The sequence below is a fragment of the Coenobita brevimanus genome, chromosome 113 (assembly GCF_032717465.1).
Source record: "Coenobita brevimanus isolate Jiangsu-jjx chromosome 113, ASM3271746v2, whole genome shotgun sequence".
In the NCBI taxonomy this organism is placed as follows: Eukaryota; Metazoa; Arthropoda; class Malacostraca; order Decapoda; family Coenobitidae; genus Coenobita; species Coenobita brevimanus.
In genome coordinates, this window is record NC_137066.1 from 5,638,668 (window position 1) to 5,652,111 (window position 13,444).

Sequence of the window (13,444 nt, forward strand, 5' to 3'; positions counted from 1 at the left end):
AAAAGTAATTGGTTGAGAAGTGAAGAAGAAAGCGTAGTGGAAGTTGGAGGAGGAAGGGAGGGAGAGCGAGGAGGAGGAGGAGGAGGAGAGAGAATGGAGAAGAAGAGCAGGTTAAATGAGGCGAAGGAGAGGGAGCAAGAAGGAAGACTTGGATGAAGGAAGTGAATGGGAAGAAAAAGATGGGAAGTTGAGAAGAGGAGATTGGCCAGGATGGGGGAGAATGGTGAGGAGGAGGGGAAAGGAAGAGTTGTGAGGAAGAAAATGAGGAGAGAAGGTTGGGGAACAAGTGACGAGGGCGTGGGAAGGACGAGAAGGAGGAGAATGAGAAGATAGGGGAGGGGGAGGAAAGGAAAAGCAATGAGCAAGAGGATGAATAGAGAGAAGAAGAAGGGCGAAGGATTAGAAGAAAAGGAAGTGAGAAAGCGGGAAGGTAGAGAGGAGGCGAGGGATTAGGAAGAAGAAGAAGGGGAGGATGAGGAGGAATGGGAGGTGAAGATGGGAGGATTGTGGGGAAAAGAAAACAGTTGGAGTGGCTGGAAAGTGAGGCCAATTTGGTAGATTATAAGAGCAGCATGGAGAGTAGGACGAGGGGAATGTGGAGAAGGAGGAGGAGGAGGAGGAGAAGGTGGATGCTAAGTGGGAAAAAAGAGAAGTGGGCAGGAGAGAGAGGAGAGAAGGGATTGAAAAGTAAGAGGAGTAGGAGAGAAACGGACAACTTCGCTCTACTAAAAATAATTTCATCCATACTAAATGCTCTCAACTCTCCAACTCGAATTCTTCCCGCTCCTTCTGGCACCTTGCCAAAAATCTTTCTAATAACTTTACCTCATCATCCTTCCCTCCTCTTTTCTACTCTGATGGTTCTGTAGCTATTTCTTCTACTGATAAAGCAGATCTCTTCGCACAGACTTTCTCCTCCAATTCCACCTTAGACAATTCCGGTGCTGTTCCTCCATCACTTCTCCCCTCTGACTTCCTCATGGCTGACATTAAAATTTCTTCAGTTGATGTATTTTCTGCCATCACTGGCCTCAGTACTAACAAGGCATATGGGCCTGATGGGGTCCCTCCTGTTGTTCTCAAGAACTGTGCTTCTGTGCTTACACCCTGCCTAGGCAAACTCTTTCGCCTTTGTCTGTCAACTTGTACCTTTCCTTCTTGCTGGAAGTTTGCTCTCATTCAGCCAGTCCCAAAGAAGGGTGACCACTCCCAACCCTCCAACTATCGTCCAATTGCTTTAACGTCCTGTATTTCAAAAGTTTTCGAGTCAATTCTTAATAGAAAAATTTTAAGGCATCTTTCCTATCACAACCTTCTTTCCGATCGTCAGTATGGGTTCCGTCAGGGACGCTCCACTGGCGATCTTCTCACCTACCTTTCAGACTCCTGGTCATCCTCCTTTCGGGACTTTGGCGAAAGCTTTGCCATTGCACTTGACATCTCAAAGGCTTTCGATCGAGTCTGGCATAAATCTTTAATTTCCAAACTGCCCTCCTACGGTTTCTATCCTTCTATCTGTGCCTTCATCGCTAGCTTCCTTTCTGGTCGTTCTATAGCCGCTGTTGTAGACGGCCATCGTTCTTCTCCTAGATCTATCAACAGTGGTGTTCCTCAGGGCTCTGTCCTATCACCAACTCTCTTCCTTTTATTCATCAATGATCTTCTAAGCTGTACATCTAACCCTATCCACTCATACGCTGATGACTCCACCCTTCACCTTTCCATTCGGTTCCCGCAACGCCCATCTCAACAGTTACTTCAAGAAACAAGGGATGAGGCTATGGCACACCTAATGTCTGACTTGGCTCGTATCGCTGACTGGGGTAAAAATAATATGGTTGTCTTTAATGCATCTAAGACTCAGTTCTTACTCGTACACCTATCAACCCGACAAAATCTTCCACAGGTATACCCATTAATGTTTAATAATATTCAGCTTAATCCTGCATCATCCTTGAACATGCTTGGGGTTTCATTTACTCAAGACTTATCTTGGAAAGATCATATTACATCTCTTGTAAAATCTGCTTCCAAGAGATTGGGTGTGCTAAGCCGACTCCGCTCTTTCTTTACCCCTGCACAATTGTTTGCTCTATACAGAGGTTTTATCCGCCCCTGTGTGGAGTACAACTCTCATGTGTGGGGAGGCTCCCCACATACAGCTCTTCTCAATAGGGTGTAGTCAAAGGCTTTTCATCTCATTAACTCTCCTCCTCTTACTGACTCCCTTCAACCTCTGTCTCTTCGCCGCACTGTTGCATCTTTATCTCTTTTCTATCGCTACTTTAATGGTCACTGCTCCTCTGAACTGTCTGCTTGCATTCCTCCACCTCTACGACGGGCGCGTAGCACTTGTCTGGCAGCAAACTCTCATCCCTTTTCTGTCCAACTCTCTAATGCAAGAGTTAACCGTTACTCCCAGTCTTTCATTTATGCAACAGGTCAGCTCTGGAACTGTCTCCCTCTGTCTGTATTTCCTGCTGCCTATGATCTCCAGTCTTTCAAACGCAGTGTGTCCAGGCATCTCAAAATGATCGGATCTTGAATTTGGCTCTCTATTGTATTTTGTTTTTCTCTTGGAGGGAAGTGTTACTGCGGGCCATGGCCTTTGGTTCCTTCTTCCTCGCATAAAAAAAAGAAAGAAAAAAAAAAGAAATAAGAGGAAGTGGGAGTGTGGAGGAAGAGTGGACGAGTTGAAAGAAAGAGAAGCAGAGAGGAAGGGGAAGGTAACTGGGAGATGCAGGAGAAGAAGTGATAGGGAGAAGAACCGGAAGGGGGGAAACGAAGGGCAGAAAAAAGCGAAGAAGAAATACAAATTTGGTTAGGGAGGAGGAGATGGAGTGGGAAGGAATGGGAGGCATGGGGGTACTTAAGAGAGGGGAAAGGTTGAGTGTAAAGGAGGAGGAAGGAGACTAGAAGGGGAGATGGAGAGGGAGTATGAAAGAAATAGAAAGGAAAGAGGGAGATGGAGTGACGGGGAGGAAGTACCATAAGGAAAAGTAGGGAGTGGAAGGGAGAGAAGGAAGAGTAAAGAAGAGGGGGAGGGGGTGGAAAAGACGAAGAGTGGGAGTAGGATGTAAGAGGTAGGGTGCGGAATGTGGAGGAGGAAGAGCTGATGAAGAGAAAGAGGAAAAGGACTTGGGAGCAGGGGGAAGTGGGGAGATGGTGAGTAGGGAGGAGGGTCAGAAGTAGAGAAGAGTGAGGAGAAGGAGGGCAAACGCTGGGGGAAGGTGGGAATGAAGAGAAGAGGAGGAGAATGAAACGAGTAAAAGAGTGCGAATGTCGAGGGGAGAAGAAATGAAAAGAAAAGAGTGGTGGGGAGACAATGGAAGAGTGTTGGAGGATGGGGAGAAAGTGTGTAGAGGATCATGAAGAAGGGTTGGGTGAATGTGATTGTGTAAAAGTGATGGAGAGACAGAGGGAGGACATTAGTACAGGTGGGTCCACCATATGTTTACTTCCATCCCTCCATCTCCCCCTCCCCCAACTAAAGAATTATTCGGTAAACATTTCTCCTCCATTCTCTCCCTTCTCTTCACTTCCCCCCTCCCCTCCCTACATTTTTCTTTCCTTCCTCCTCCTCATCTCCCTTCCTCTTGTCCCTTTTCCCTTCACATACCTCATCATTCCTTTCTCCTCCTCCCATCCCAAGCTCGCTCTTTATTAGTTTGCTCACCTGCCAATAACTGTACTCTTTTTCTACGCAGGTAAATGAATCGCACCTAGGGGCACATTACGTCATGACGCTGATTAAAGGAACTGCCATCCTTTCATTTTTTAATTAGGCTTGTTAGGCAGCTGTTCAGGCACACGAGATTATATATGTAGCCAGTTCTCTACAGTGTCATATGATGTGATGTTTGTTTTGTGTGTGTTTTATTTCGTGCAGTGATTTTCTTTTCTGTCTTTCTGTGGAAGATAATTATGTGCCAGTCTCTGGTCAAATGCGTAGCAGAAATAAATACAGTAAGTGCTGGCAGGGACAGTTGCAGATGGTATTTCCTCTATACGACCTCTAAACAGCCATCATACCTAATGAAGTCTTGCTAAAAATATCACATATCAAGTAGGTTGGATGGGTTGTAATAACGCTCCAGTAGTTCACAACACAATGCGTGTAAACAGACTGACACAGCTGTGGAATCACAACATATATCACGATTATTCCTTAACATTTCAAATGAATAATAATGTTTTATAAATGAACGATTTCAGATTCATTTTCTATTTCTTCATAACCTCAGTCGTACCAGAGTTGATAAATCTTATAAATCCTGTGAAGCAGGATGGTATAATTTTCGGCAACTCGCCAAGTACTATTGTGCAAGATTCAACATTCCTATAGGTCTCTCTCTCTCTCTCTCTCTCTCTCTCTCTGAGAGTGTGTCTGTGCCTTGACTTTCCCTAGACTATTTGATGGATTTGAATGAAACTTCCCAGTGAGGTTGTCTGTATACTGGAATGGTCTACTATATACAATTTACTGACCATGATTTAACGCGTTTGAACCCCTTCACCAAATCGAAAATTATCTGAAATAGTGAAAAGAGGGCAGATACAGCTTTCATATTTAATACATATTATATAATGGAATCTTATCTGCAGTGCGATATTTCATGAGCGTAACCCCTCCCAGTTGTTCTTTAGGGGTCAGTCCCCTGTTTCAAAAAATAAAAGTGATCAGAAATAGGGGAAAGATTTTAATTAAACCTCTCAGATGAGTTCGTCCAATTACTCCGAAGGCTTTCCACCATATGAAATTTTGCAACATTTAATTCTGGATGGGTCAGCCACCTCACCAAATTATAACTTCTCAGAAAAAGTGAAAGAATGTTAAATATGGCTACGAGAACTTAGAATATGTTGAACAATGGACTCTCATCCGCAATGCATTATTTGAGGAGTGCGACACCTCCCAATTATTCCTGGTGGGTCAGCGCCCTCCAAAAAATAAAACGTTCAGAAACGGGATAGTGAGCACATGGATTTCAGTGAAATCAGCATGCATATCGCAGGACTGAGCAGCAGTTTCCATATTTTCTCTGAATACATAGGATGAAACTGCACTTTTACTTTACATATGTTCATTGTTATCGTTTATAATAATTAAAAAAAAAAAGACTGATATTTCAACTAAAGGTTGAACGTCACAGTTTGGGGGAATGTTTTGTGTTTTCCCTGACAATCACACTTTCCTTGTGGTTCTGTTCACATACCAGGACAACTGGATACATAGATGTATAATGAATACTTGGGATCGTGTTCTAGGGGAAGACAGACTTAACAAAAATGGCTGCATACCAGGCCTCTCGGGTAATCGAAGGTCAGAAATCTATGACTCGTTTCTCATTTCCTTTTCTAGTAACGGTCTGTAGGCGCCTGATGGTCTTTTGGTTAGACTGGCCCAGCTGGAGTAATGGCCTTCCTTAAGTTTGACCAACTTGTTTTCCAAAGGTTTACTGTAGATATTTCGATTAATATATATATATATATATATATATATATATATATATATATATATATATATATATATATATATATATATAAATAATGCTGGTAAATATTTATATATAGGATACAAAACCAGGATTTTCTTAAGCAGAATGAGTTGTCTTTGATTAAATTAACCATTTCACTGCAAATGTTGCTGATCGTCCGTCAGCGGCTTTTTTAATTTTTTTTTTTTTTTTTTAGTATTTCTGCATTTTATGCCATTCCCCATATAAATACGAATGATGACGTTATCTCTCAAAAATTATCATACTATTTGTGTGTGTGTGTGTGTGTGTGTGTGTGTGTGTGTGTACATTTATATTCATTCCACAGCCGAAGGTTTTCCTGAATCTAGAATAAAGCCGTTTGTCGAAAGTCAACAAATAGTATGGCGCTGTACCAAAGGGCCTGAATGCCATACCGATTATATATACAACTGGACTCATGGTCGCGTGTTCTGTTGTATCATTTTCCATCAACGACTGATTAATTAATTCAGCTGAGTGTGAAGTAACTAGAGCAACCTGTAAGAGTGTTAATACTGTCACCATCAACTCTCTCATGGTCAGGACAACTCAAGTTGCAAACATCCTGGTAACTCCGGACGATTTTTTCTTATTGTTGAGAGCGAGTTCTCGTAAAGTTGTCGCCTGAGAATGATAAGGTATAAACTAGAATCAGCGGCATGGGTAATGGGATGTATTTTGTAGGTCACTTTGTTTATGGAACAATTTTTTCTTTAAAACACAAAAATCTTTGGTAAAAGAAATATATTGGACGTTATAGAGGATCAACACAAAACGAAATGGACTATATATATATCCTAACGCAATTTACCGATACAATTTTACAAAATGAGCGAGAGTGGCACGGGCGGAGGAGAATGTGGGAAACTGTATTGGTATATGATAGGTAAGATGTTCTTACCTTACCTTACCTAATTGTTCTTACTTAATTGTATCTTTACAGGAATGAGTCAAGCTCGTACTGTCCCGTGTCTTAAACCATATTTATCGTACATATCCTTAAATTTGTGAATTGTTTTGGCACACACTATTTCATTCGGTAGTGCATTCCATTGATCAATTGCTCTGTTTGGGAAACTGAATTTCCTTACGTCTTTATCACCTCTTTTCTTATGCATTTTTTTGCGGTGTCCTCTTGCTGATGCTTCCCCATATGTTAAGTAATCATTTATGTCTATTTTCTCCTTCCCTGATATGCATTTATATAGCATTATCATGTCACCTCTTTTCCTTCTCTCCTGTAGTGTTGGTAGATTCAGTTTATTTAGTCTTTTTTCGTAGCTTAGATCCCTTAAGCTTGGTATCCATCTTGTAGCGGCCCTTTGAACTTTTTCAATCTTGTCTATGTGTTTCTTGAGATGAGGACTCCAGACTACTAATGCATACTCCAGGGTTGGTCTGATGAATGATGTTATTATCCTTCTTAGCATATCTTCATTTATGTATGTGAATGCTATTCTCATATATGCAAGCAGTGTATACATGTTCCGTACCTTCTCACTGATGTGGTCAGCCGGAGATAGTCTGTTATTGATAATCACACCTAGGTCTTTCTCTCTTTCTGATTTGTGTAGGGTTTTATTTCCTAACGTATAATCCCAATCAGGTCTTTTTCCGCTTTTACCAAACTTGATTACAAGACACTTGTCAACATTAAATTCCATTTGCCATGTATTATTCCATTCATGAAGTTTGATTCTTCTTGTAGCTCTTTACAAGAGTCTGTGTTAGTAATTATCCTTTGTATTTTTGCATCATCTGCAAACATATTTAGATAGCTTTCGTTTCATGTGTTACTGTTTATATCATTTATATACACTAAAAACATGATTGGTGCCAGCACTGAGCCCTGTGGTACTCCACTAGTCACTTCTTTCCATGATGAATAGTTTCCTCTTAGTACTGTTCTCATTTCTCTTTTTATGAGAAAATCTTGCATCCAACAAAACAGTTTGCCTTGAATTCCTCCTTGATGGTACAGTTTCCATAAAAGTCTTTGGTGTGGTACTGTTTCAAATGCTTTCTTAAAATCTAAATAGATACTGTCCACCCATCCTTCTCTTTCTTGTATTGTGTCTGTTACTCTGTCATAGTAGCCCAACAGATTAGTAACACATGATTTTCCTTTTCTGAAACCAAACTGTCTTTCTGTTATCATACTGTGTTCTTCTAGATGATTTGCCCAAGCTTTTCTTACAAGCTTTTCTAATACCTTGCTTACAACACTGGTTAGTGATACTGGTCGGTAGTTGAGTGGATTTTGTCTATTTCCTTTCTTGAATAAGGGGACAATATTTGCTTTCTTCCAAATATCAGGTAGAGTACCTTGACTCAAGGATTTCTTGAAAATTAAAAATGATGGTTTACTTAACTCCTTTGCACATTCTCGTAGCACCCAACATGAAATTTCATCAGGACCATTTGCTTTTCCTCTGTCTAATTTACTTAACTCCTCGTGTATTACTTTTTCTGATATTTGTATATCTGGTAGTCTGTGGACATGCATGTTCCACATAGTCCCTCTCAAATTTTTTTTCTTCTGTAAAAACTGATTAGAAATTCTTATTTAGTGCTTCACAAATATCTTTCTCTTGGGTATAAGTGATTCCCTCGTCCAGAATGGATTGTATTATATCTTTTACTTTGGTTTTGCTTCTGATGTAGCTGTAAAATAGCTTCGGTTGATCACTACTTTTATTTATTATATCCTCCTCAAACTGTTTTTGGGTTTCCCTTCTTATTCTTGTATAATTGTTTCTTGCCTGTTTGTAATTATTATATGCCCCTTCACTATTGTGTCTTCTGTATCTATTCCACAACAAATCTCTTCTTTCTTTTGATTTTTTATATTCTGTATTGAACCATTTCTGTATTTTCTTATCTGCTTCTTTGTGCTGCAGGATGTACTTCTGGACTCCTATTTCATAAAATTCACAGAATTTTTTATATACAGCATTTAAATCTTGTCCTCTAAGCTCACTTTTCCAGTCAACTTCTAAGAAATACTTCTTTAGATCTTGATAAAATCCCTTTTTATAGTTTAGTCTCTTTTTGTAACTTTCATTGCTGTTAACTACACTCTGGAAAGTTACCTTTAGAGGTCTTGACTTGCTTTTCTCGTATTTCCCTAACCTTTTGTGTTCCTCTATGTCTTTACTACAGATTTCCTCTGATACTACTTTCAATAAGCTCATTACATTTGACATCTCCTTTTTGTCTATTGAGATCTTGTTTTTTACTTCTTCCTCTTCTATACCAGTAATTACTATAGATTTGTTGATATCTACTGAATCTCTGACTAACTTTTGATTGATTTGGATTATTCTTTTCACTTCCTTTTTAATGCTTTTTTCTTCCACCCTTGTTTCTAAGTCTTTCTTTACTTTCACCATTTCAGCATACGTGGTTTCCACATCATTTTTGTAGCTTTGTACAGCTTCATTCACCTGTGTTATCTTCTCCTCAATATCACTGCTCTTGTCTATCAGACTGCTTACTTGCCTAATTGTCTCTGTATCATTTTTGAACTCTTCCATAATACTCTTGTGATTGACTACTGTACTTGCCATTTCACTCATTTTCCTCCTAAGTGCACTTAGTTCCACTGTTAGTTCACATATGGTTGTGTCTTTCTTGTTGACCTCCCTTCCTAGTTTTTCTATTTCTTCCTTTTGCAAGTGCATCTGCTTCTTTATTTCACCAATTTCATTCTGGAAAGCCATCTCCAGTTTGTGTACACGTTCAACCAGTCTATTGTGAGTCTCCATTTCAACCAGTTCTTGGTAAAAATCATCATCTTGCTTTCTACCTTTATCCCTTTCTTTTCCAAATTTGCTTTACTAAAGTATGTGGCCATTTTGCAATACTAAAAGCACAGAGTACTTACATTCCCTGGGGCAGTTGTAGTCTAAACAAACAATCAGCTGACTGAGAGCATTCTTTCGCTACTCGGTTCTCTTTTCTGTTTGAACAAGCCTTGTTTAAACTTCTTATTTTTTTTTAAATAATAAAAAAAACATTTAGTCTACCCAGGTACAGAGCTTGACTCATATAAAGATACTAATTTAGGTAATGCCACTGGCCGTGCTGGCTCGGTATGGAGCGCTGTCAGCCCACGTCTGTTCTCCTTGATAGTTGCTGTGTGTGTGTGTGTGTGTGTGTGTGTTAAAAAGAAATCGTTAGCTACTCGTCATTTGCAGTGATGCATCCATTTGATGGGAAAGTAATTATGCTGTGGCAGAGGGAATAAAGGGATACCTACAATGGTCTCTTTGATATGAATGATGTTACATCTTTGTTATTTTTTCACGAAGTGCAAAATGTTTAACAACACTTTTAGCCCTCCCCCCCAGCAAAGTCGTGTATCAAGTGAAATATGGTGCAGGAAAATGTCACGAAATCCATAAAAGTAATGGGATGGATAAGTTCAGTGAAATCGAAAACTGAAATAATTATCTGCAAAACAGAGAGAAAGAGAGAGAAAGAGAGGGAGACTGAAAACACAAGTGTTATCATTGCAACAGAATCTTAAAAGTATGTGAAACACTTGTACTTATCACTTGTAGAAAAAATATGTATAGACACAATCTCTTTTTCATCATGATATAAAAATACAGCATATATGTAAACAATAATGGTCGATAGAATTTTGTCGCATCAGCACCTTTACTGCATGAATAAATACATGAAATAATGAAACACCGAGAACTTGAACACAGAGCAGTTGACACAAATCGTCAGTCAGTATGCCACCGCCAAGCCTTGAGAACGGAGTAGCCACACAACCTCCTTGACAGGGATCATTATGGGTGAAATGACTAAAAATGAACAATGGCGACCCCATATGACCTTGAACTTTGACCCCTTGAACTTGCTGACCTAATCAGTTCATTGTCCCTTCTCAGTATATCACTGACAAAAGTTTGGTCGAATTCCGTAGAGGGATAAAGGAGACAGTGCGCCCACACCCATGACCTTGACCTTTGACCCCTTATCTTGCTGACCTAATCAGTTCATCATTCCTTCATGCTGTATCATCATCATCATTATCTAATCCAGTGTTATCCAATGAGGAGCGTAGGAGCCCGAGGCTAGGTAAGTTGGTCCTGACATTTAAGATGAGAGTGACCAGCATCATACATCCGTGAGTGGCATTACGTGAGAAATAAACCCCAACCACCCCTTTGATATAAACCTGCACCTGCTCAATCTGACTGGAGTCCCTTAATTGCCCACCAAACCACCAGGCGCCATAATTTGGTTATATCGTTGCCACCCAGCGTTGCAAATGGTTTCCTAGTGTACAGGAAACCATTTGCATTGTCACTCAATGTAGAGTCACCCGTAGAGAGAAGGATGAGGAAAGAATGAAAGAAGGAAAGCCAGAAGAGGAAGGAAAGAAAGAAGAGAGGGGAAAGGGCAGGCACCCAAGAGCAGCACTACATCAAGCGAGTGGATGGTGAGCACCCCCACCTACCACTTCACTGACAAAAATTTGGTCGAAATGCGAGGGGTTTCGGAGATATCGCGCCAAAGCCCATATGACCTTGACCAATGACCCCTTGACCTTGCTGATCTAACCATTTCATTTTTCTTTCATTATGTATCACTGACAAAATCTGTCACTGGGTTCAGGAGACTATGTGCCTACCAGGATAATGTACGTTGAATGACCTTGATCTTTGACCCCTTGACCTGGTTGATCTGATTTTTTCATCGTCCCTTTGCACTCTATCAGTGATAAAAGTTTGGTCCAAATCTGTTCTTGGATTCATGAGATATTGCACCCACAAGATTTTCCCTGGAATGATTTTCCCTCGAAAGATTATTGCTTCCATGGCTGAAAGCCATCTGAGTGTGCCCTGCACATTACGGAGCTTCTTCTCTCGGGCATGGAAGCATACGATCCCTTCTCATATCCTTTAACTAATGCAAGAAAGCCTTGGTTTAATCACGTTTGATCTAATATTGACTGCAAGAAGGAGAGGGCCTATCATATGTACCAGAGCCAACCCATCCCTGAATCACATAATGTTTATGATTCTTCCAGGAATCGTGCTAAGTCTGTTCTTCACTCTCCTAAAAATAATTTATTCCGTACTAAATGCTCTCAACTCTCCAGCTCGCATTCTTCCCGCTCCTTCTGGCACCTTGCCAAAAACCATTCTAACAACTTTACCTCATCATCCTTCCCACCTCTTTTCTACTCTGATGGCTCTGTAGCTATTTCTTCTACTGACAAAGTAGATCTCTATGCTCAGACTTTCTCTTTCAATTTCACCTTAGACAATTTCGGTGCTGTTCCACCATCACTTACCATTTCTGACTTCCTCATGGCTGACATTAAAATTTTTTCAGGGGATGTATTTTCTGCCCTCAATGGCCCCAGTACTAACAAGGCATATGGACCTGATGGAGTCCCTCCTGTTGTCCTCAAGAACTGTGCTTCTGTGCTTACACCCTGCCAAGGTAAACTCTTTCACCTTTGTCTGTCAACTTCTACCTTTCCTTCTTGCTGGAAGTTTGGTCTCATTCAGCCAGTCCCAAAGAAGGGTGACCATTCCCAACCCTCTAACTATCGTCCAATTGCTTTACATCCTGTGTCTCAAAAGTTTTTGAGTCTATTCTTAACAGAAAAAATTTAAAGCATCTTTCCTATCACAACCTTCTTTGTGAGCGTCAGTATGGGTTCCGTCAGGGACGCTCCATTGGAGATCTTCTCACCTACCTTTCAGACTCCTGGTAATCTTCCTTTCGGGCCTTTAGCGAAAGCTTTGCCATTGCACTTGACACCTCAAAGGCTTTTGATCGGATCTGGCACAAATCTTTAATTTCCAAACTGCCCTCTTACGGTTTCTATCCTTCTATCTATGCCTTCATCTATAGCTTCCTTTCTGGTCGTTCTATAGCTGCTGTTGCAGACGGCCATTGTTCTTCTCCCAGATCTATCAACGGTGGTGTTCCTCATGGCTCTGTCCTGTCACCAACTCTCTTCCTTTTATTCATCAATGACCTTCTGCTGGACATCTAACCTTATCCACTCGAATGCTAATGATTCCACTCTTCACCTATCCATTTGGTTACAGCAACGTCTATCTCAGGGGTGCTGTTCCTCCATCACTTCCTCCCTCTGACTTCTTCATGGTTGGCATTAAAATTTCTTCAGAGGATGTGTTTTCTGCCATCACAGGCCTCAATATTAATAAGGCATATAGGACTGATGGAGTCCCTCCTGTTGTCCTCAAGAACTGTGCTTCTGTGCTTACACCCTGCCTAGGCAAACTCATTAACCTTTGTCTGTCAATTTGTACATTTCCTTCTTGCTGGAAATTTGCTCTCATTCTGCCAGTCCCAAAGAAGGGTGACCATTCCCAACCCTCTAACTAACGTCCAGTTGCTTTAACATCCTGTATCTCAAAAGTTTTCGAGTCAATTCTTTTTCATTCATTCATTGCCATACGCCATGTATCCCAAATGGGGTGGCCAAAGGCTTAGAGTTAATTGTTTTACAGAGAGGGGCACTAATCCTCCACCAACCCCACTTGACTCGTAGGGATGCCAACAGCATCTGGTGTTCCCAGGCTGTCACCCATCCAAGTACTAACCAGACCCAAAGTTGCTTAACTTCGCTGATTGGACGGGAAGCGGTGTACTCAATGTGGCATGGGCGTTCTTAATAGAAAAATTTTAAAGCATCTTTCCTATCACAACCTTCTTTCTGATCGTCAGTATGGGTTCCATCAGGGACGCTCCACTGGCGATCTCCTCACCTACCTTTCAGACTTCTGGTCATTCTCCTTTCGGGACTTTGGCGAAAGCTTTGCCATTGCACTTGACATCTCAAAAGCTTTCGATCGAGTCTGGCATAACTCTTTAATTTTCAAACTGCCCTCTTACGGTTTCTATTCTTCTATCTGTGCTTTCAT

At 40.9% G+C, this 13,444-nt stretch overlaps 1 pseudogene; it reads right to left on the reverse strand.

Annotated features, from left to right (window-relative positions):
- Positions 1–13,074: 13,074 nt before the first annotated feature.
- LOC145418368 (5S ribosomal RNA) lies at positions 13,075–13,193 on the reverse strand (annotated as a pseudogene).
- Positions 13,194–13,444: the final 251 nt, after the last annotated feature.